This window comes from Caretta caretta, chromosome 2, assembly GCF_965140235.1.
Source record: "Caretta caretta isolate rCarCar2 chromosome 2, rCarCar1.hap1, whole genome shotgun sequence".
Taxonomy (NCBI): domain Eukaryota; kingdom Metazoa; phylum Chordata; order Testudines; family Cheloniidae; genus Caretta; species Caretta caretta.
In genome coordinates this window covers 159,144,459-159,168,594 of record NC_134207.1, presented here as the reverse complement: position 1 = coordinate 159,168,594, position 24,136 = coordinate 159,144,459, and the positions used below count along the sequence as shown (strand labels likewise).

The following is a 24,136-nucleotide window of genomic DNA, read 5'->3' as shown; positions in this document are numbered from 1 at the left end:
AATGCTTTGAGGGACAATTGCAGTTACTATTTATGCCTTTTAAGCAATCTAAGAACACAATCACTACGTTGTTAAATGTATTTAAGGGTTTTTTTTAAATCTCCGACTTCTACTTCTAAACCATCTGGATACATTTATTCCTGGAGGAGACGTTAGCATTTCATTTATAACGCTCTGTGGTTGAGCCTCAGTATGAAGACAGTGAGGCTGCACCAGCACAAATAAGAACAGGATTTGGCCCATTTTCTTCATACCCTTGTATTGGCACAGAAGAGGAGAGAAGCAAGGACACTGAGTGAGAGGACCAGACGCTCTGAGCATCTGCGGCTGCTAGCAGCACTAGAGCTGACAGAGAATGACCGTTCTATTTTGCAGCAACTTTTGAGGCTTCACAATTTTGGTTCCACGCTGAAATGAAGACAAAACCTGTTGAATGTTTTCATGGAAAAAGAATGAAATGTCCACTTCTGAATCTAAAACCTGAGGCTTTCAATTTGGGAGGAAGTGTCAAAATGTCAGTAGGTAGGCCTCGTGGTTAAGCACTTTCCTGGGACACGGGAGACCCTGGTTCAGATCCCAGTTATGCTTGATTCCAAGTACAGACGCTTTCCTCCCAGAGCATTCTCGTTCAGGCTGGACTTGAACTGGGGTCTCCCACATTCCCAGCGTTTGTGTCACTCTTGTATTTCCTCCTCCCTCATCCTGGACCTGAAAAACATCTTGACTAAGTTTTCGTTGAAACAGAAATGTCTCTGTGAAAAGTTTTGGCTTCAAATTTAATTTCTTTGAAAATGTGTAGTGCTGGATTAGTAAGGGCCAGCAGATGCACAGGTTGCATTCAAGAGGACTCTGTCAGTATTGCAGCCACTGGCGGTGGTGGGGCTGCTATTCTTTCCCTGGAAATTGCTTATGCTCCTCTTGTTCTGTTGTTGGTAGCTGAGTTTAAATTTGAATGTTTGTGTTTAATGCTTGGGGTTTAATCCCACGCAGTATAGGAGCAGTGTGTTGTATGTATAACATGGTAAAAATTTAATGAGCAGAACGGGGCTCTCGGAGTGCCCCAATTCTGTGTGAATGACCATCCTGCTGCGTAGCTACCAAGTTACTTTTGTCTGGTGGCAGACATGAGGATTAAGAGAGAAGTGCTTACATAAGCCCTTCATTTGTTGAAGTCCTCTATCTAATGCTGATTTGCCAGACACACTCCTTTTCTGCCAATGCCCCATTCCGCATTTACCCTCTGAATAAGGGAAAAGGCTTGCATGGACCTTAGTGCTTATTGTTCATTGCTGAGGTCTACACCAAGTACTGGCTCTGGACCTTCCTTTGCACACTTTCGTATCCGTACTTGTGCTGGGGTGCAAAAGCTGGAGCACAGTTTGCTTCTCTCATTACATGTGGACTCTCAGAACCCAGATCTATTTGCCCATCAATTTCTTTTGTTTTCTTGTGGTACAGAGAGATCGAGATTTTTCTTTTTGCTTTTAAATTTGATACAAATGTGAGTGGCACGTAGAGCATGGCAGCAGCAGACTGACACAGGGCAGCAGAGTTGGAACATATTACTAGGCTCAGCTGGGATTACATTACAAGGCTCAGGTCTCTCTAAATCAGTGCATTCTTGCCTTCTGTTCTAGTCTCCACAGGCAGTGTTAACATGGTGTTCTTCTGAGAGTTGCAGTTTTTGTATGCTGGGCTTAGGTTTGAATTTCTCTAGTTTCGTTGGGGTTTCTTTGGACACTTGGCCCAGATTTTCAAAATTTCAGGCATTTGCAATTGGGCACCTAATATGCACATGCAATAGCTGTGATGCATGTGCAAGACAGGTAATGGGGCAATCAAATGACCAGTTACACATTTAACTGTTGCACACAATGGTGTACGCAATTTGCAGGTGAAGAACTGTGAAAAATCCGGTTCTTTTGAAGTTTGGAGAGCCATTGTGATTAGGTCTTCGTGATTTTTAAATGGAAAAATGTAAGTCCACAGCGGCAATAGGGTGATAACTTAGCAGAGATATCACAGTGGTGTTAGACTCGGGGTTCTTAATTGGCAGTTTGCGTGAATCACCCGCAGTTTTGGTTCACAGGACTCCTATCCGTTGCATTTATTTGGAGTTTCAGGTTTGAACCTCAGAACTCAAAGCAAAATAGGGTGAAAATCCCACTGAAAAACTTCAAATTTGTAATTTTATATTGCCACAATTCTTCGCTCCACTCCCAACCGCTGAGTCCAGGCAGCCACTTACCATTTGTGGCATTGGTTGTTCTGCTTCTCTCTCCTGTGCAAGCAAGAGAAGGGCAAAACGCTCCTGCACGTGCCCAAGAATGCCATTTTTGGGGGGCTGCAGGCCTGCCATGCCGCGGCTGCTTTCTGTGCTGCATTCCTGTTGCGTACCAGCCAATACACTGTTGCCAATCTTCCATCTGTTGCTATTAGGTTATGGCCACCCAGGGCTGCCTGCATATCTTAGTCCATTGCTAATGCCATCTCCTTGAAGTGTCTGGACATCCATAATCTAAAAAAGAAAAATAATGAATATTAGTTCTTCTCTCTGCCTGCTCCTATGATACCACATTTCCCTGCCCATCAACATTCATAGTTTACTTCTGTTATTTCCAAGATAAGTGTTTTCTGACTCCTGATTTTCCTGAATATTTCTTTACATAATAGCACCTCTGAATACAAATATCATCCAAATGTGAATATGTGTCTGTTTGCTAATCCTTAGAGGATCTGGGCGAATAACTTCAGGCACGCTATTATAATGAAAATATATTATACAACCACCTGGTCTCCAAGACCCTCCTGTAAGGCGAGACTCTGATCTCATTTGTGCCGGTGTAAACCCAAAGTAACACTATTGTAGGCAATGGAATTACTCCAGATGTACACATGGAGTCTTTACATGGAGTCAGAATGTGGCCTATAGGGTACTCCAGCACAATATTGATTGAGTCTTTAACACTTCGTTACCGAACTAGCGATGATGATGATTTTAAAATGTTTTTGCTCTTCTGAATTTTTTTATTTATGTATTTTTTGCTACTCATATTTTATATTATGAAGAAAAAAAGTAAAAAAATGAAAACATCTTTAAATTATGAAATTTGGCTAATTGACTTTTTAAAGACCAAATTCTGTCCTTGGAATGTGGTGGCCCATATGCTGTGCTGACTTCAAGTCCAATAAATGCATACACCAAATTTTGCCCTTCAGTTACCACTATGCAATGCTCTGGGGATGTAAGTCAGGGCAAAATTTGGTTCACTCACTTCAGTGAGGTTGCACTGGGTATAATTTGGAGCAGAATTTGACCCACACTGTTTTCCTGCTGAGACAGAACCTGTTTAGATTAAGTGTGCAAATCAGCTATTAATCATTAAATGGATAATACAAATCCCAATTCTTTTGACTAACACCACATCGTGGGAAAGAGCTAATGTTACCATGTCTTGCATTCTAACTGGCTTTATATGCTTTGGACAACAAAGAGGAGAAGATAACAGTGGACTGAGTTGCTGCTTCTTCTGCAGTGCTCTGGTCCACACTAAAGATTAGATCAACCTAGCTATGTTGCTCAAGACTGTGGAAAAACTCCCCCTTAGCATTGCAGTTAGGTCAACCCAACTCCTGATGTAGATAAAGCTAGATCAACCTAGCTACTGGCTCTTGGAAAGGTGGATTAGCTATTCGATGGGAAAAAACCCTTTCCGTCAATATAGGAAGCATCTATGCTGCAGAGGCCACACTAAGTTGATGGGAGAATTCTGGCATGTTTTAAAAACATGCTTATGGTTTTTGTATAATTACGTTGTGGCCCTAAAAAAAAAAAATGTTGCCACCAAATGTCTCCCAGATTTTGATGTGAAAAGGTTTATTTTCATGGGTGTGAAATAGGCTTCCAGTGGACTTCATCTCCCTTCATGATCCTGCTGTATCCACTTGGGTGAAGTAAACCGATGCCCCTCAGCCTGTCCACAAACTTTCTGTTGCAATCTGTCCATTCCCTGCTCCTATGTATATCTTGTTTATATAGTTGACTATGCTCCAGTTGATCATTACATCAGCAAAAGCCTTTAAGTAAAGCTCAGCCTTTTTAGGACCAAATGCTGCTCTTGTTCAAGAATAAATCCTGAGTAACTCCACTGGTATAATTGTAAAAAGAAAAGGAGTATTTGTGGCACCTTAGAGACTAGCCAATTTATTTGAGCATAAGCTTTCGTGAGCTACAGCTCACTTCATCAGATGCATACTGTGGAAAGTTTAGAAGATCTTATTATATACACACAAAGCATGAAAAAATACCTCCTCCCACCCCACTCTCCTGCTGGTAATAGCTTATCTAAAGTGATCACTCTCCTTACAATGTGTATGATGATCAAGTTGGGCCATTTCCAGCACAAATCCAGGTTTTCTCACCCCCCCCCTCCACACACACACAAACTCACTCTCCTGCTGGTAATAGCTCATCCAAAGTGACCACTCTCCTTACATTGTGTATGATAATCAAGGTGGGCCATTTCCAGCACAAATCCAGGGTTTAACAAGGTCTGGGGCGGGGGGTAGGAAAAACAAGGGGAAATAGGCTACCTTGCATAATGACTAAGCCACTCCCAGTCTCTATTCAAGCCGAAGTTAATTGTATCCAATTTGCAAATGAATTCCAATTCAGCAGTTTCTCGCTGGAGTCTGGATTTGAAGTTTTTTTGTTGTAAAATAGCGACTTTCATGTCTGTAATCGCGTGACCAGAGAGATTGAAGTGTTCTCCGACTGGTTTATGAATGTTATAATTCTTGACATCTGATTTGTGTCCATTTACTCTCTTACGTAGAGACTGTCCAGTTTGACCAATGTACATGGCAGAGGGGCATTGCTGGCACATGATGGCATATATCACATTGGTGGATGTGCAGGTGAACGAGCCTCTGATAGTGTGGCTGATGTTATTAGTATAATTGTGATGCTGTTCTTTCACACTGTTGGAACTGAAAGCAGAATAATGTCCTTGACCTGTTTTGTTGTTGTTTTGCATTTGGAGCAGAGCAAAGGACTTTGCAGTCAAAATTACTTCAACAAACATGGATATCTTAATTTAAAAAAAAAAGTCCTTTAGTAATCAGGAGTGGAAATAATGTGGCATAAGAAAGCTTTGGTTCCAGTTAGGATTATATATAAAAATTACTCATGTGGGCATCTAGTGATTTCTTTTTTCCAGTGGAATGTGCACTGTGTATGGGAATGAAACTGTTTATACAGCAACATCAAAAGCAAGAATTCACAAGCTGTGAATTCATATAACAGCTGAAAGGCAACATTAAAGAGATTGTGTGTAACAGATGAATGCAGAGGTGGAAACAGGGCCGATCCCTGCGCCATAGACAGAAAATCCCCCATCATATAGACCTTCATTTTGGCTGTGGTAATGGGGCTCTCTTTAAAAATCTCTGCTCATATGTCTTGACACCAGTAAAGCATTGGGAGGTGGCTTTAAAACCCATGCACTTCCACTGAATCAAGGTGCGAATCAGCACAGAATTGATCTCATCACACTCAGTCTGGTAAGTTACTGATATTGCCATGCTAAATGGCATCTGAGTTAAAAACTGAGGGGGGGAAATGTAGAGAGAAATTCATGTTATGGGCCAGATTTCTTTGTTGGCACAACTTTTAGTGGCTTCAACGCAATTACACTGAGATGAATATTTCATATTTTGGCCCATTATAACTATTTTAAGAAAGATGTTCCATACAGAAGAACATTAATATTTAATCTTTCAGCTGTCAAGATTTCACACATTGGGAAATGCTCTCAAGTCCATGGAATTAATCTGAATTTGCTCTGCTTAAATGGACAGAATCTAGCCCTTCTAATTGAAAATTTAATAAAATTTTCATTAACAGGGATGATTTGATGCTTAATTATAACTTGTAATGCTTTTTGTGTGTGTTGCATGGAAATCACTAAGGAAGTGCCAAGTATTATCTTTCTTTATAATGTGTTATTAATGTAGTTGCATATAAAGTTGTGTAAATGGCCAGTGAGTAAAATATGCTCTGTTTAGTTGTTCAGTAATACGTACGCCTTTTTTGTTTGACCTTTTTTCTCTCTCCTTTCTTTTAGTGGCTTTCTTGCAGGAGGAATAGTGTAGCTTTTGAGGGCATATCTTGAGTCTGTTTTGCACTTTCATGTATAGGCACAAATGAGAAATGTAATTTAATCCCTACAGGGTAAATTTTACCCTCAGACATGAAGCTGCAACTCCCATTGATTTTAATGGTAGTTATATGTCTATACTGGGGCATAGTCTGGCCTGCTGTGCAAAAGGAATTTAAGGATCCTACCTACACTGTCTACAGATGAGAACACTGAAGTGCAGTGAAGTTAGGTGACTTGACTGAAGATACACCGCAAGTCAGTAGCAGGGAATCTGAATACGAGGTGCTATTCGATGACTGGGACTTCTAGGTGCTTATGCAATTCTAACAAAAAAAAATAGTAATGATAAAATCTGAATATTAGTCCTGTGCTGCAGCCGCCCTGTCTATGCATAACGTACCTTGCAACATCCTGTTTATAGTTCTAAAAGTCTTTAGAATTGTGAAATTCTAGTATTGGCGACAGAGGTCTCCCCTATACTAAAGCATGTATTTACACGGGGTGGGAAGGTGGGGTGCAGAGCTCCCACAGTATTTCCATTGTGGGGTGTGATAGCCCCCTATTGCCCCGGTTCTGCCACCCCTGTGCAATAGTGGATTTTTCTGTAGTGCAATATCCTCAGGAATATAATTGTATTGGAACAACATAGTCTACACACACATTTCTGGGTGAGCTGTTTCCTCCAGTTTAGATTTAATGCAGACCATATTCAAATTCTAAGATGTTTGTTTAGCATTTGGTATTCAGCACTTTGTATTAGATGAGACGAAACCCCTCATTTAAATTATTCAGTGTCTGTGGTTGATGAAAATTGTCAATCACCTTCCAGCATATTTAACCAATCCTAAAGGATGCTTACAGGTGCAAAAAGGCACAGCCAATTACATGTATAGATTATTGGTTTTGTCGCTGCTGAGTGACTCTGAGGCTTTGCTTGCCTTCTGATGTATTTGCAGACTGCACTGTTGACAGAAATCAGTCCTTCAAATATTAGGGAAACATTCCATCCCCTCCAAAGCAGCCAGATTAACAATGATAGCAAATATTTCAAAAGCATACATGGCTTATTTTAAATTTATATTTAAAAGTATTGCTGGTATGTACAGCATAAAAGTAAATTTTCAAAGAGAAGATAATTGGAACATTTAAGAGTTTATAAAAGTAACATCATATACAGTTGGGTGTCAGTTTAAGAATTAATGTGTGTTACTTATCAACAGTTCATTCTTTGCTGTGTGTGTAAGGAGAAGAGAGATTATAAATTGTAAAACAAGTTAAGACAAAGAAAAGCCTTGAAGAGTGTATATGGAATGGTGTTAGAAAGGTTTTTTGACTGAGTCTCATTTGTACTTCTCCTCCAGTAGGAAGTCTCACTGTGAATTGAAGGCAAGGAACGAACTGAAAAAAATTTCACTCATATATTCCTTCAATAGTTCAAAGGGATAAAAGCCTCAGAACTATACTAGAGTGCTCCTGCCTTGAATATGCATATTGTGATGCAACAGTACATCCCATTGTTCAGAATGCCAGAAAATCAATTCACAGTGAACATACGCAAATACGGAGGCTTAAAGATACATATAGCTGGTACCTCCAAATGTAGATCTCATAATGTGGAGTGTACAAGAGACGGTTACATGCACTTCTGGGATTGCGTTACTGTCCTCCAAGAATAAAGGCGGGTGGGTGGGTGGGTGTGTGAATCAAATCAGACAGAATCTTAAAAATGGGTGAAGTTTGAGGACAAGGGATGGAAATTTACCTCAGGTAATGTTGTTCCTGCTACCACAACAGAACTCTGGAAATTCTTGGGCGTTAATGAGTGGAAATTATTATAGTTCCCTAGGTGCAAGAGATTGCATTCCCTCCATGCACCATTAATGTAAGACTGTCACTCCATCGTCTACCCAATGATAAATTTCTGGCCCAACCCACCTCCCAACCACTTGTCCAGCTTCATCAACCATAACTACAGTTTCTCCACCAGTATCAATGTCAAGTCTTAACCAGCTCCTATCCCAACTTCAGTAGTCTTGGGTGTCAGATGATATCCTGCTCTATTTGTGACTTCACTTATGAGGGATGCAGTCAGTTGAAGCTCATTCTGATAAATCTAAGTTCAGACTACACTATCATGCCCCCGTCCTGCTTTTTTGCCTGTAGTTTAGCCAGTTGGGACTCGATTCAGACTCTTAGAGACAGAGAAAGGTACACCAGTAGGAGTCTACATGGGCTGCACGGTGGGAAGAACCTTCAGAGTGAAATCTGGTTGACCCAAACAGAATAGCTCCTAGGCACTCCGAAGATGAAAAAATGGAGCCACTCTGGAATGATTCTGTTCACCCCATCAGCATCCACAGATGAGCTGGCAACAGAAAGGTGGCTGGCAGGTCTAAAGTAACATTCAGCATGGACACCTCTTTTTTGTCATTCTGTAGGTGGGGATGATCAACCAAGATAAAAAAGCCTATCTTCATGCCATATCCTGGCCTTAAAACCTTTTTCCAAAAAGGGAAGGTTGGGGACTGTGGTAAATGATGAAGTGTCGTTAAGAGATGGTTTATTGAGCACAAATCGGGTAACTGCTCATTTGCATCTAACTGCCAACTTGCTGTCCCATAAGGAGGAGTTTCCTGTAGATTCATAATGGGAGATTTTCATTTGAGTCCATATATGTACCTCAGTCTTCAGACATTGACATCAGTGAGAACATTGTACATGGACTATGGGAAGAAAATATGGTGCTCAGGGTGAAAGTCTCTTTTCAGATCCACACATCTACCTATATTTCCAAAAGGTGATTTAAGGAATAAATTATGCCCTGCAATCCCCCGACTTTGTCTCTGGTATTAGTGTGAAGAGCAGAAATCCGAAACTACATTTCCCTCCCACATTTCATAGATCTGTATGTTCATATTTGTGACTGGATTCTGAAACTTTCTATCTGACATCAGCAGTTGTTTGGATGGCAAATACGAAAAATTTAGAACTGGAAAAAGAGTAATGAGGCATTATCTACTCTCAGCTTTTATTTAGAATAAAAGCCTCTTTTGTAAACAGCCTCAGAGGCTTATCCAATTGAGAATTATCTGGCTTATGTAGTTTTTACACATATGTCAGGTTTTAAAAAAAATATAGCAGACGTAGCATTCAGGGAAATCGTGTAGATGTGTGACGCTCCCTAAAGGACTCTGAATTCCTAAATCAGTGAATAGTAAGTTTTAGTTTGTCTTCTGTGATAGATGTAATGTATTCATGATTTTTAACTTTCAGAGCTTTGTGTGTGAGAGCACAAGAGAATGGAAATAGCTGAGATGGAATAAGTTAAAGTATGTATTGGTCAGATCTATATCCTTCTTAGGATAGAAACTCAGATAACACAGTCAGAAGTCAGGAGGGGACAGAATTATTTCACATAATTATATTGATGTCTGTCTTCTGTAAGGTAAGCAGTTTCAATCTTGCAGATTCAACCTAAAATTGTTCATTCCTCATTTAGGCTCAGACCTGCAACACTTTGAAGTCTAGTACATTTGACCCTTACTCACGAGAATAGTATCTTGCTGTCTGGAATGATTCTCAGCTGTGAGTGCCTACTTCAGGGCAGACTGTCAGAAAACATGGCACACATTTTAAAATGGCCATCTGTTCTGTTGGTCAATTTTACCAAGCCAGTAACAAATGTAAACTACTGGATCTCTATACCAGTCTTACCATGAAGTCACAGACAGTCCCTTTAGACTCTCCAGCCTATCTTGTTGCCCAAACAAACTGAACTTGTGGTTATAGTCACTTAAACCAAAAATCACACCACCTCAGTTTTCTCCCAGTCCCAAGAGATGAGTTACTTACCCTAGATCAGTTGGTACTTGCACCAAAGACACTGCTGGCAGCCAATTCTGTAGTGAACTAACTAAAGGTTTATTAGCTATGAAAAAAAATTGAGTTATTGAGAGGTTAAAGCAGGTAATATATATGTACAGGTGAATCTCAATCTGTAACTCCAAATGGTGGCAGTAATGTAATAAACTGCCCATTTCCCAGTAGTCTTTCACGGTGCCCAGATTGTCTGTCGGCATCTCCATTTTGCCTCTTGTATGCTTCCCTGTAAGAGTCCAAACAGTTCAAAGATGAAGGATCTTTTCCTTTGATGACAGTGCATGAGGAATGCACTTAGAGCAGTCGTTCTCAACCCATGGCCTGGGGGCCTCTTGCAGCCCAATCAGCACGCAGCTGTGGCCCATGTGGTATCCTCAGGGCCTTACAGGTAGTATATATATTGTGTGGAGGCAGCCCATGTAACACACAGAGAGCTGATTATGCAGCCCACAATGGTAAATAGGTTGAGAATCACTGACTTATGCTTTGTCTACGCTGGCAAGTGAAAGACAAAACTTTTGTCGTTCAAAGATGTTAAAACACACACACACATATACACACCCCTGAAAGACACAAGTTTTCTCGACAACAAGTGCCAGTGTGAACAGTGCTTTGTCGGCAGGAGTGCTCTCCTGCCAACAACGCTAACGCCACTGGGGTGGAAGTTTTTTGTCAGCAGAAGAGCGCTCTCCTGCCAACAAACAGTGGCTATGCTGCGCACCTTTTAGCTGTACAGCTGTAGCAGCACAGTTGTGTCATTAAAAGCTGCATAGTGCAGACATAGCCTTAGAGTCTTTGACCTCGATCATTACACACAATGACCACTTGCTTTGAAATTAGCCTTTTTCCTGTTAGTTCTTCATTTGCATTCCACAAGACTTCTTTGGGTTATTTAGTTGCAGGGGTATACACAATATAAATGTTTGCTATTACAGCAGGACACAGATAAGAAAAAAACAATGCAAGTAACATTCCACTAGTTTTCATGATGTTTAAACACCCAGTACACTTATATATTTAACAATCACTTTGATCTACACAAATGAATTGACCTGAATACATTCTAGCATGACCTAGTAAGCCAGCATCACAAGAGTGACTGGATCCTGAATACTGTTTAGCATGTTACCAGCAATGTAAAAATGACTGGACATCCCCTGCTGGACTGGATGGGCAATAAAAGGCAAATCAAATAACCTTTTAGATGGGTATACCTGTGGGTTGAAAATGGGGCTCAAATTGGTCTGGGTTGCGCTGATTCCACAATCCTGTGCTCTTTAAGGCTGTCATCTTCTCCAGAATCCCCACTTGCATATTTTAGTAAGTTTCTAGCCCTTCTAGTAGTGAAAAAAATCTTGAAAATGTGAAACGAGTGTCAATCAACTCAGTGATGCCTTCCTAAATCTTCAGAGAGCCTGAAACAATAGCTATGAGGGATATTATCTGTATGTATCACCCCACTGACTCTGAAAGGCTCCTTGTCAGCCACAGCTCCAGAGAGGTCAAGTTGAAAGGGAATCCTTTTATAAATAGTGGTAAATATTTTCCCTTCTACGATTCATCTTTACTGAAAATTTTATAGGCAATAGGTTTGAAAGGTAGTCTGAATTGGTACTGACTTTTTTGGATTGTGTGGGTACCAAATGATGTGGAGGTACCTTAATTTTTTAAAATTACATAATAACCTTTCTACATCTTTTCAGAGACTATTATTTAATTATATATTTAACAGACGTTATTAAAATTACACCATTGTATTGGAAGACTAAGAGAGGCTATGCCATAGTTTGAGTAAAATGTTCAAAGTCACTTAGTCACTTTTGAAAACTTTTATCCTGTGGATTTTCAGTCCTGGATACAACCAGATCATCTAAGCCAATACCTTCACGGTCTCTGACAAGGGTTTTGTTAGTGATCATTTTGAATATTTTTGAATCCTTTATACTTCAGTGTTATACTTGGCAGATCCTGATGTTTTTGTGGTTGAAATGTTAAGTTACATTGAATACTGTGGTTTGCAAGTATGCTCATTTGTACTGCATCATACTAAGAACATAAGAAAATAAGAATGGCCATACTGGGTCAGACCAAAGGTCCATCTAGACCAATGTCCTGTCTTCAGAGAGTGGCCAATGCCAGGTGCCACAGAGGGAATGAACAGAACAGGCAATCATCAGGTGACTCATTCCCTGTTGCCCATGCTCAGCTTCTGGCAAACAGAGGCTAGGGACACCATCACTGCCCATCCTAATAGCCACTGATGTTATCTAGTTCATTTTTGAACCTGTTATTGTCTTGGTCGTCACAACATCCTCTGGCAAAGAGTTCCACAGATTGACTATGTGGTGTATGAAGAAATACTTCCTTTGTTTATTTTAAATCTGCTGCCTATGAATTTCATTTGGTGACCCCTAGTTCTTGTGTTAAGAGAAGGAGTAAATAACACTTTCTGATTTACTTTCTCCACACCAGTCATGATTTTATAGACCTCAATCATATCCCCCCTTAGTTCTCTTTTCCAAGCTGAAAAGTCCCTGTCTTATTAATCTCTCCTTGTATGAAAGCTGTTCCATACCTCTGATCATTATTGTTGCCCTTTTCTGTACCTTTTCCAATTCCAATATATCTCTTTTGAGTTGAGGCGACCACATCTGCACGCAGTATTCAAGATGTGGGTGTACCATGGATTTATACAGAGGCAATATGATATTTTCTGTCTTATTATCTATCCCTTTCCTAATGATTCCCAACATTGTTAGCTTTTTTGACTGCCACTGCTCTTTGACTGGATGTTTTCAGAGAACTAAACACAAATACTCTGGTTGTCACTCTGTGCCCTTTTGAGTGGAACATAATAAGACAGTTACAAGACATTATAGCAGTTTCTTGATAATTCAGGAACTATATAGATATGTTACTATTGTTGCTATCCAGACTAAATCTTTACAGCTCCTATTCCTTTGACAAAAAACATTTTTTCACAATGTATATATGACGCTAACTTGCATATATTGCGTTATAACTACAAAGAGTTTTGATTTTTAAAAAGGGCTCAAACAGTCCAATTTCTCCTCTTCTCTGTGAACTTAGAGGGGGGAAAAGCACAAGGGGATGAGAATAAATTATTATATGAATTTTCATTTGATTTTGTTCTCTTGTTGGGCCAATGGAAAAGCATAGCAAAAAAACTTTTGGGGAATGTATCTGTCTATTTCTAAATTCCGTGAAACTTGAGATGTTTGGGTGGTGAATGGAAATGTAGTGGAATACTACTTGTGGGAGCAGCAAAATACCATAGATTGTTTCCCTATTTCTATCTTCCTGTACCAAATCTGCAATATTTTTTCACATATGTGGTTAAGTAGAAAGCTGGATATGGAGTAATTTGGTATAACACAGGGACACCTTATATTAATTTGCAGTTGGAGGGAGGAATAAGTTACTGGGTAGTAGATTGTTGTGAAACATTTCAAAGAGGCACTTCACTTCAGGAAAATTGAACCTAAGTGCGGCTCATTTGTCATTAGGATACTCAAGTAGTTCATCTGAAAATGATACCACCTGCCTGAAGGTGTTTGACTAGGGCTGGTCAAATTTTTTTTTCATTGAAGCTATTTTTCAAAAGATAATTTTTTGTTTTGTCAAAAAACCTGAACACTTTTTGTGAAAGTGTGTGGTTTTCTGTGGAAAACATCAATATTAGGTCAAAAAAGAATGCCCCAAAACTGACTCTTTCAGATTTTGGGATGAAAACTCAAATATTTTGATTCAAAATGGTGCTGCCATGCCTCATTGGAACTGTAGTTTGGGTACAATATGCTCCCATTTTCCGCTCTGGCAAGGCTAACTCTCGCATAATGCCCCAGGGTCTTCTATGATGAATCGCCACCCAGAGAAGGAAGAAAGTTGTGTATCATGGGAAATGTAGTCAAGGCCTGAGAGTCTGGCCTATTGAGGAGAATGAGAGCATAAGGTTTCCAAACTACAACTCCCATGAAGCATGGTGGTACAATTTTGAATCAAAATATTTTGGTTGTCTACATTTTCCATGCAAAATTTCAATAAAAATTCAACAAAAGTGAATCTTCCATCAGGGGAAAATATATTTTTTGACCAACTCTATTATTGAACTAGATTATGGCTGTCACATAGTACAGTGTCATTGTCTTCCACCAGAACACATCATTTTGTAGTTCACTTAGAACGTAAGATTTTTAGGACCCAGTTAGGCAGGCCTTGAATACTCAGTGTGGGTGCACAAGTGACAAGTCCCATTGACTATTCTAGTGTGTTAAGGATTAGGTCCAAAGTTATTCTGAGCCACATCCTAACTCTTTTCTGGAATTTATTGGAGGACTTTCCAAGGAGGAGTTCAGGTCACTTTTTTGTGTTCATCAGAATCATCAGTACAGAGAAGTTAGTCAAACCTGGAGCTTTGCAAAACCTATTGGTTTTGATTGACGCGATTCGTATGAGTTTGGTTGAACCTTTCCTCTGGGAACATTTCATAAGAACCCAACATCTTAATGCAAAACTCAACAAAATCTGCAGGCTTCAAGTGATCTATACATCTATTCAGGTGGTACATTTTTCATGGTTTTGTTCTGAGACCAATCAAGTTTCACAATTAAATGATGAAACCTGTGTTTTGAGGTAAATTATTCAGATTTCCAGTCTTTATCTCTAAAATATCATGATCAATTTCACCAGTGAGTCTAAGAGTTTCACCTGTCTCAAGATTGTTACAAATGTTTCACCCAGCTTTAGTTATAACTCCTTCTGTGTCAATTAAAGTTTTCATGTTTTGTTTAATGAATAATCTATTACTCCAGAGTTCCTTTTGGCAAGGTACAGAACATAACTGACTTGTTGAGTGATCCTTGTGAATTCAGACTTATCCCAACAGAACTAGCCATGTTTAGTTTACCTAGTTACTTTCATCTCTGTTTCTTTGAGAATCTCTTGGAAATCTGCCAGGAATTTTGGAGTAACAAGAGAACTGCATTGCTTGAACATAGCCGTATTTTATTTATGTTTACGTCTGTGTTCTGATTCAAAGACTGTCTTGAGTTTTATGGAATGTGACTTGACAACAGAAACACAACCCAGTAACACAAAATGTACTTTTTGTGAGGTTAAATAAAATCTGTAAATCTCCATGCATACTGCAGTAAAGCAGCAAAATGGCTTCATCATCCAATTCCAATGCATTATTTTCGTGCCAATCTAATCTGTGATGGTGATTGTTTTTCTTTGCTCTTACTGGTACCTAGAGAGGAACTTACTCACCAACAAAACATACAGATGCAGAGCCATCCAATTTATGGAAATCTCCAAATGAAACACAAATGTTTTTATCTGAACTGTTCTTGAAACCTCCCCCACCATCTCACAGCTGATTGTCATTGCATCAAAAAGATCATTATGAAACCATAAGTAAGATAATAAGCCATTATTCACAGGCCAATTTTGACCCCTCCTGGAATTTTGGCAAAAACATCCAAGACTCCTGAAAATCATTTGTTGAAGATTCTTCTCTAGGTGCCATTTGATAGGCTTTGTTTCTTGCTGATGAAGAGACAAACCCCTCTTGGGGGGGTAATTTCTTTTTGTAATTCTTGACCTCGCTTCCTTAGCATAAGGCGGCACTAGTTTCTATCCTGGCTTTCTTTCCATTTTGTTTCTGATCGGTTAATTCATAAAGCCAACAAATGTAAATGGAAAAATAGGGATGAAGCTCCCTTTAAAACAATTAACAATATGATAGCAGTGGGCTCCAGCATAAAAAGGGGACTTTCCTCGTGGTTCAATAATCATACTATTCTCTTTGCCAATACAGCAGTAGTCTCAGTCTGATTCCTGTTACATGATGGAAAAAGTCAGTTTCCTTAGAATAAGTTACTACAACCAATACAATTTTTGAACCAGTCCTCATAACTTTTTATGCTCTTGAGCCCCAGTTTCATTCTTTTGATATGAAATTGAACAGTGCTGCTAATAACGTCTCCAAGACTAGAAATGGTGCAGAAGAACCCTGCCGATATGAAGTGTCTGCTGTTGTAAACTGAAGTCTCAACACTCAAACTGGTGTCTTCACTTGTTACTTAAGAAAATAGAGTATCTAGAAAATGTTAGTAAAGCCTCTAATAGCCTCACTGGTTTTGCCTTTGTGTGGATGGGAAAGGGGACGTTCTCAATTATGTATTGCTGTTACTGAATCCTTTGCAAAAATTTAGTCTTCCCCCTTCAGATCTCTATGATCTTCAGGATACTCAAGAAAATATATGCATCTAAATCTGATGGCAAATCCACTCTTTCTGTTGGTACAATTGTTGCATGAGATCTGTGCCACATCACTTAGAGGCACAGCACAGAACTCGCTGCCCAGTGGGAGGGTGACCCAAAGTGCCACCTTTGTGCCCTCCCTATACTGGGCTAGAGAGGTACCTGGAATAACTTAGTCAGCTCTAGGGGGACTGTCTGTTATTACAGCAGTGCCCCTAAGCTGCCCTATGGGCTAAGCGCTACCTGGGATCTCAACAGTGCTACGTGCTGTGGCCCTATTCCTGTATTCCAGGGCTTCTAAGGAGGTCCTCTAAGGGTGGCCTTAGAGCTGTCTTCTAAAGTGCCTGTGGTGAGGGGAATCCTTCCCCAGCTGTAACCCAGAGTGTTTAGGGGCCTTTTACAGCGCTCCAGCCCTCCTAGCTGGGTCCTTACCCACAGTGATTACGTCTTGTCATGGTAGAGAGTTTGTGTAGCAGATATTTGGAAAAAACTGTACTGTCACAGAGCTCTGTTTCCAGAGGTAGCTTTAAGTTATCCACGATAAACAACATAATTGCCGTTGTTTAACGCAGAATTGGCTGCTCTTAGTTTCTCTGCTTCCATTCTCTTCCGTGCCAAGCTTAGATTAAACAAAGATCAAAAGCACCATGTTTTATGATGATGCGGAAAACATTTTTGCTTCCCAGAATAAGAATAGGGAAGATAGCTTTGTTAATCTTAATAATGGTTCCATAATTGATCCAACAAATTGCTTTAGATTTTTGAGACAAATGACAGTGTAATCTAGCATCTATTTAATGATCAAGGTCCTGCTTCTGCATTGTGTAACATATGGGTTGACTGCTGCACCTGCATGTTGTACAGTGCAGGATCTAGCATTTAGCAGTTCACTTTTCAATCCAAGCAAATTCAACTACTTTTTGATTTTAATGTGAGATTTTTTTTTAAAAAAACACCCTGGTTCATTTTTCTATACCCCTTGATGTGTGCTCTTGTAAAAGGCCTTACCTTTGAAAATAAAGCATATGTCTGAATTCTAGATTTTAATCCATGTACAATTTCGCATCTTATTTAGAGTTATGGTTTAAATAGTGTATGTCATGAAATAATAAATATTTGTAAAATCTTGAGATTCAATCCAAAATTTCATTCAGGTAGAGTTAAGGTTGTTGTAAATGTATGCTTTAATGTACCTTTATTAGACTTGAAAGTAAGGAATTAAGGTTAGAAGCAAACATTTGAAAGTCAGGATATTAGATGTTTGCAGTTCAAAAATTAATGAAATACTCTTTTTTTACCGTTTTAAACCCAACCTTAACTCCGCTTTCTTATCCCACATTACCCACTCCTATCCAGTATTCAGCTTCAAGACACAGGCTGCCACACTATGCCAGGTAAAATGTTACATACTAGCCTGCAAACTGCAAATCCTCCTTCTCCCCGTAGTTAAAGAATGCAGTTCAGACCTTACAGTACCCTGTTGGTATGCACCCAAGGACCCCAATGTATCCTATTGCCTTCTATGTAATGTCTGTAGAAGACCTTATTCACCTTCCCAACATTCTCAAGATAAAGGACCAGGATAAACCTTCCCAATTCTTCCAACTTGAAAATATGGGCCTTCAATCCCCCAATTATATTTTCAATAGGGGTTGGAAAGGTGTGTGCAGTTTGTCATTGTGCAGCAAAGGCAATATAATAGTTAGTATACCAAACAGGAAACACGTGAGTTTCTTTCAAGTGACAACTTGTAGTATTCTCCCACTAGTCAGAGAAAGATCAAATGTCCATACTTTTTTTAAATCTGTGCATTGCCTTTGATGCTGTTGACCACAAGGTGGCATTGATTTGTCTGAGTCTGGCAGGGGGAGAGGGCCTTGCACTGGAATCAGTGTTTTGTTGGGTTTTTTTGCTTTTGTTTCTGTTTTTTAAGAGATGATGCAGTAGGTAGCTTTGGGATTGTTCTCTCTCTCCTGCAAGGCTTTGTGCAGGAGGCAGGATTTGCTCCACTGGAATGGAAGAAGTTTTGACGTGACATAATAAAACTTTTCTAAATTTTGCAAGAAGCCAGTCAAGTCCACACAATTTTTTGCAGTGTAAAAAAAAATTCTAAGCAGTAAACAGGGAGCTAGGCAACGCTACTTCATACAACAGGTAATAAACATAGGAATAATTTACAAGGGTTGGCAATTGAAACAGTACAAATAATGTGAAGAAACACATTGGCAAACACATTTGTAGTCTGGTGAAAATTTAGTAAAATGATTTTAAGAACTCCTGAAAATTAACAGGCATGTGCATCAAGTGACCCTTGCCCATTCCTCAGATGCCTTGTGATCTTAGGAACTGGAAGCCTTTGTGGTGGTCAGCCCAAAGAAATGTCGATACATCCAGAGGGGAAATTGTGCCAGTCTTAACTATAACAAAATCTTTGAAGGGGACACTATAATAACATCAACATTGTCAAAAAGGAGAACAATGCTCCAGGGTCTTGAAAACATTTCAAAGAAACCTCCCTGTGGGGATGTGTGAGCTGTTTGAAGAGAAAATGTGAATTCACAAAGGGAACTAGCCTGCTTTCCTTGCTTCCTGTAATCTGAGGTAATACATATGAAGCATAAACATTATTTCACAGTTTGTAGGAAGGCAGTTAGCAGCAGAGAAAAGCCCAATGTACACTGCCAACCGTGGGCCCAATCCTGAAAAGGCTGGATCACTTCCTGTGAAGGGCTGAGTACTTTCCCGTATATGTGACTGGGAGCCCTAGGAGCTGCCAGGATGCTAAAATGAATGTACTGCCTTGGCTTAAATTGGTCTTGAAGTCCTGTCATTGTCCCAAGAGGGATTTTCATTGATTAAGAGCAAAATCTTTGGTCTCAGACAGCGTCTTAAAATACATACATTGTTTCCTTCGAGGGAGGGTAGGAAAGTAGTTTTCAATACCAAATAACAAAGGTATAATGGACTGAATTTGCCAGTTGGGGAGCGCTGCAAGATTGTATTAGCCAGCCTGGATGCTAGTTGCAGATTAACAATGAGTGGTGAGGCAGCATATTGTGATGTAGCATTTGCTGTTATTGCTACACCTGAGAACTTAAAACTCAGGAAATAAGCCTCTGATTTATTTCCAGTTTGAAATGCAAAATCCCATTTGCCATGCCATCATGCCTCGCAAACTTCAAACCTCCATATGCGTGACACAAGCAATCAAAATGTGTGACAAATGACAGAAAAGTGGAACACCTATGCTATATTGTACATTGTGCCATTGTTGGCGGATCATAATGGTTTTTAATAGAAGAACTATTTTAAAGGATGTTTTCTCAGTGGGGGAATTGAATTAATTTTTTTTTTTTAAAAACAAACCGAAAACCCACACCACCACACACCCAGGAAATAAGAAGGCAATGTCACTGTAAGAATTCACACGCAGGTCATTCTCAGGTGTTGATCCATAGACTCCAATCCCCAGCATCAGACCTCTATTTGAGCTAAAGGACTATCTGTTACTCTTTGTGACACATAATCTCCCCCCTTCTGTTTTCACCTTATTGAATTCCTTTCTATTTATTTGGAGGAACATTTGAGATATTTTCAGTTTTCTAAATGCATCTCGTTTGACTATATTGATGTTTTATGTTAAATGATCCATAAGAGAACCAAATATTTAGCAGCATCAAGATGCTATTTGTAGAATAAAGCTAGATTATTCATTAGTTTACGCCAATACATGAATCCTGCTCACACCACAACTTCAATCAATGAATGTGCATTACAACAGGAAGGGAGAAAATTCAGTCTGTTCACGATACTAGCCTTCCATATTTTGTGTGCGCATAGGAAAAAGCTGCCTTAAAAATTGCTTTTATGCAATGAGAAAAGGAGTACTTGTGGTACCTTAGAGACTAACAAATTTATTTGAGCATAAGCTTTCGTGATCTGTAGCTTGTGCTCACGAAAGCTTATGCTCAAATAAATTTGTTAGCTCTAAGGTGCCACAAGTCCTCCTTTTCTTTTTGTGGATACAAGCTAACACGGCTGCTACTCTAAAACCTGTTTTTATGCAATGGTTATTTTTAAAAGAGGTGGAAAAAATTCCACTTACAAACAAACATGCCCAGCCTGTTGGCTTTATTCCTAGAGTTCAAATGCAACCATTCAGGAATCAGCATGCAAATAAGCAAACTGAAGTTCCTTACAGCTAATGTAAAATCTGGAGCAGAATCATACCATACAGTAGATCACTGGAAAAAACCCTCAGGATATAAGAAATGTCTGTACTGGGTCAGACCCATGGTCCACCTAGCCCAGGTTTCTGTCTGACAGTGGCCAGTGTCAGAAGATTCAGAGGGAATAAACAGAACAGGGCAATTTTAGGTGATCTGTCATCCAGTCCCAGCTTCTGGCAGTTGGAGGTTTAACGACCCAGCACATGTGGTTGTGTCATAAATATAAAGGGAAGGGTAAACCCCTTTGAAATCCCTCCTGGCCAGGGGAAAGCTCCTCTCACCTGTAAAGGGTTAAGAAGCTAAAGGTAACCTCGCTGGCACCTGACCAAAATGACCAATGAGGAGACAAGATACTTTCAAAAGCTGGGAGGAGGGAGAGAAACAAAGGGTCTGTGTATATGCTGGTTTCTGCCGGGGATAGACCAGGAATGGAGTCTTAGAACTTTTAGTAAGTAATCTAGCTAGGTACATGTTAGATTATGATTTCTTTAAATGGCTGAGAAAAGGAACTGTGCTGAATAGAATAACTCTTTAAATGGCTGAGAAAAGGAACTGTGCTGAATAGAATAACTCTTTCTGTCTGTGTATCTTTTTTGTAACTTAAGGTTTTGCCTAGAGGGGTTCTCTGTGTTTTGAATCTAATTACCCTGTAAGGTATCTACCATCCTGATTTTACAGGGGGGATTTCTTTATTTCTATTTACTTCTATTTTTATTAAAAGTCGTCTTGTAAGAAAACTGAATGCTTTTTCATTGTTCTCAGATCCAAGGGTTTGGGTCTGTGGTCACCTAGGCAAATTGGTGAGGCTTTTTGACAAACCTTGTCCAGGAAGTGGGGTGCAAGGTTTTGGGAAGTATTCTGGGGGGAAAGACGCGTCCAAACAGCTCTTCCCCAGTAACCAGTATTAGTTTGGCGGTGGTAGCGGCCAATCCAAGGACAAAGGGTGGAATATTTTGTACCTTGGGGAAGTTTTGACCTAAGCTGGTAAAGATAAGCTTAGGAGGTTTTTCATGCAGGTCCCCACATCTGTACCCTAGAGTTCAGAGTGGGGGAGGAACCTTGACAGGTTGTGTTCCTGACCATCTTGGCTATTGATTGATGGACCTATCCTACATTGACTTACCTAATTCATTTCTGAACCTAGTTATACTTTTGGCCTTCAGAGCATCCCATGACGAGTTCCGCAGATTGACTGTGTGTTGTGTGAAGTAGTACTTCCTTTGTTTGTTTTTAAACTTGCTGCCTATTAAATTAATTGGTGACCGCCAATTCTTGTGTTATGTGAAGAGATACAAACTTCCCTATTCACTTTCCCCACATCATTCATGATTTTATAAACTTCTATCATATTGCCCCTTAATTGTCTCTTTTCTAAGATGAGTAGTCCCAGTCTTCTTAATCCCCCCTCATATGGAAGCTGTTCCATACACCTAATCATTTTTGTTGCCCTTCTCCGCACCTTTTCTTTCTAATATATCTGTTTTTGAAATGAGGTAACCAGAACTGTGCATAGCGTTCAAGGTGTGGGCATACCATGGATTTATATAGAAGCATTATGATACTTGGTCTTTTTATCGATTTATTTCCTAATGGTTCCTAACATTGTTAGATTTTTTTGACTACCCCCACACATTAAGCAGATGTTTTTACAGAACTATCCATGATGACTCCAAGATCTTTCTTGAGTGGTAACAGCTAATTTAGACCCCATCATTTTGTATGTATAGTTGAGATTTTTTTTTCATTGTGCGTTGCTTTACACTTTCGTCTGCCCGGTCACCCAGTTTTGTAAGACCCCTTTGTAACTCTTACCTTTGGATTTGTCTGACTGCAATCTTGAGTAATTTTGTATCATCTGCAAATGTTGCCACCTGATTGTGGTTCCTGAGCAGGGGCAAGCTGGCCTAGCATGCTTAAGCTAGGGAATCCTTAACTTTTCTGATTGAGGATGCATTTTTTCCTGGGCTAGACACTGTTTAACAGGCCTATTTGGCTTCCTCAGACTTGTATTCCCATCTCCACCCTACCTCAATCAGTAGCAACCTGTTCTCTGAAGTGCTGGCACCTGACCTGTTACCAGGCTATTGCTTGTGCTTGGTAGCAAGACAGGTGACGGCACTTCAGGTCCCCCATAATCTTTAGAGCTCTACCATGCTTGGCATTGGCACTTCATAAAGGAAGCAGTCACTGGCCAGCAGTAGAGGGACAGGGAGGAACTGGCAGAGGACCCAGCAGCTGTACTCTCAGGATCTTTGCACAAATCCAGTTATGCCAGTTCTTGTGATTTGGATTGAAACTCTTGCAAAGTGTGTGTGTGTCTGTCTTAAAGCCCCAACTTCTGAAATGAAAAGACTGCATAAGAATCTCAGCAGTCATTTAAAAAAAATGTTTCTAGTCATGGTTGCCGAGGAAGCCTGGTAATGCCAAGGGAACGCACCCCAGTGGCTCAGAAACCTGAGGGCAGATTAAAAACAATTCTAATTGTTTGGGATTTTTTGGTTTAATAATCCTAGGGGTTTTTTTTTTTTCAATCTCATGACTCCTGGGAGGTGCGCCTCATGATTTTTGAATGTTTTTAGGTTGGCAATACTATAACCCAGTATGTGAACCTTCCAGCTGCAGCAGCACTTCCATCAGCACCACCCTCCACGAGGGATATTGTCATAAATATAAAGGGACGGGTAAACACCTTTAAATCCCTCCTGGCCGGAGGAAAAACCCTTTCACCTGTAAAGGATTAAGAAGCTAAGACAACCTCGCTGGCACCTGACCAAAATGACCAATGAGGAGACAAGATATTTGCAAAGCTGGGGGGGGAGGAGAAACAAAGGCTCTCTCGGTCTGTGTGATGATTTGGCCAGGACCAGAGCAGGAATGCAGGTCAGAACTCCGGTAAAGAGTTAGTAAGCAATCTAGTTAGATATGCATTAGATTCTGTTTTGTTTAAGGTTTCAGAGGAACAGCCGTGTTAGTCTGTATTCGCAAAAAGAAAAGGAGTACTTGTGGCACCTTAGAGACTAACCAATTTATTTGAGCATGAGCTTTCGTGAGCTACAGCTCACTTCATCAGAAGTGAGCTGTAGCTCACGAAAGCTCATGCTCAAATAAATTGGTTAGTCTCTAAGGTGCCACAAGTACTCCTTTTCTTTTTGTTTTGTTTAAATGGCTGATAAAATAAGTTGTTCTGAATGGAATGTACATTCCTGTTTTTGTGTCTTTTTGTAACTTAACGTTTTACCGAGAGGGATTCTCTGTTTTTGAATCTGATTACCCTGTAAGGTATTTACCATCCTGATTTTATAGAGGTGATTCTTTTACTTTTTCTTTAATTAAGATTCTTCTTTTAAGAACCTGATTGCTTTTTTCATTGTTCTTAAGATCCAACGGTTTGGGTCTGTGTTCACCTATGCAAATTGGTGAGGATTTTTATCAAGCCTTCCCCAGGAAAGGGGTGATATTTTGGGTGGGAGACGTTTCCAAGTGGGCACTTCCCTGTTCTTTGTGTAACACGGTGGTGGTGGCAGCTTTTAACCTAAGCTGGTAAGAATAAGGTTAGGGGGTCTTTCATGCAGGTTCCCCCAT

The 24,136-nt window shown here is 39.9% G+C and overlaps 1 protein-coding gene across 21 annotated transcripts in view; it reads left to right on the top strand.

Moving 5' to 3' along the window:
* Positions 1 to 24,136, top strand: part of LOC125631898 (poly(rC)-binding protein 3-like) — a 724,175-nt gene that overhangs the window by 227,952 nt on the left and 472,087 nt on the right. Inside the window, exon 1 of one of the 21 annotated variants that reach the window (XM_075125532.1) lies at positions 5,522 to 5,562. The exons of the other annotated variants lie outside the window; for them this stretch is intronic. The gene's annotated coding sequence lies outside the window, so the exon portion shown is untranslated. Of the gene's footprint in view, positions 1 to 5,521; positions 5,563 to 24,136 lie in introns of those variants that run through there. 21 annotated transcript variants of the gene reach the window in all.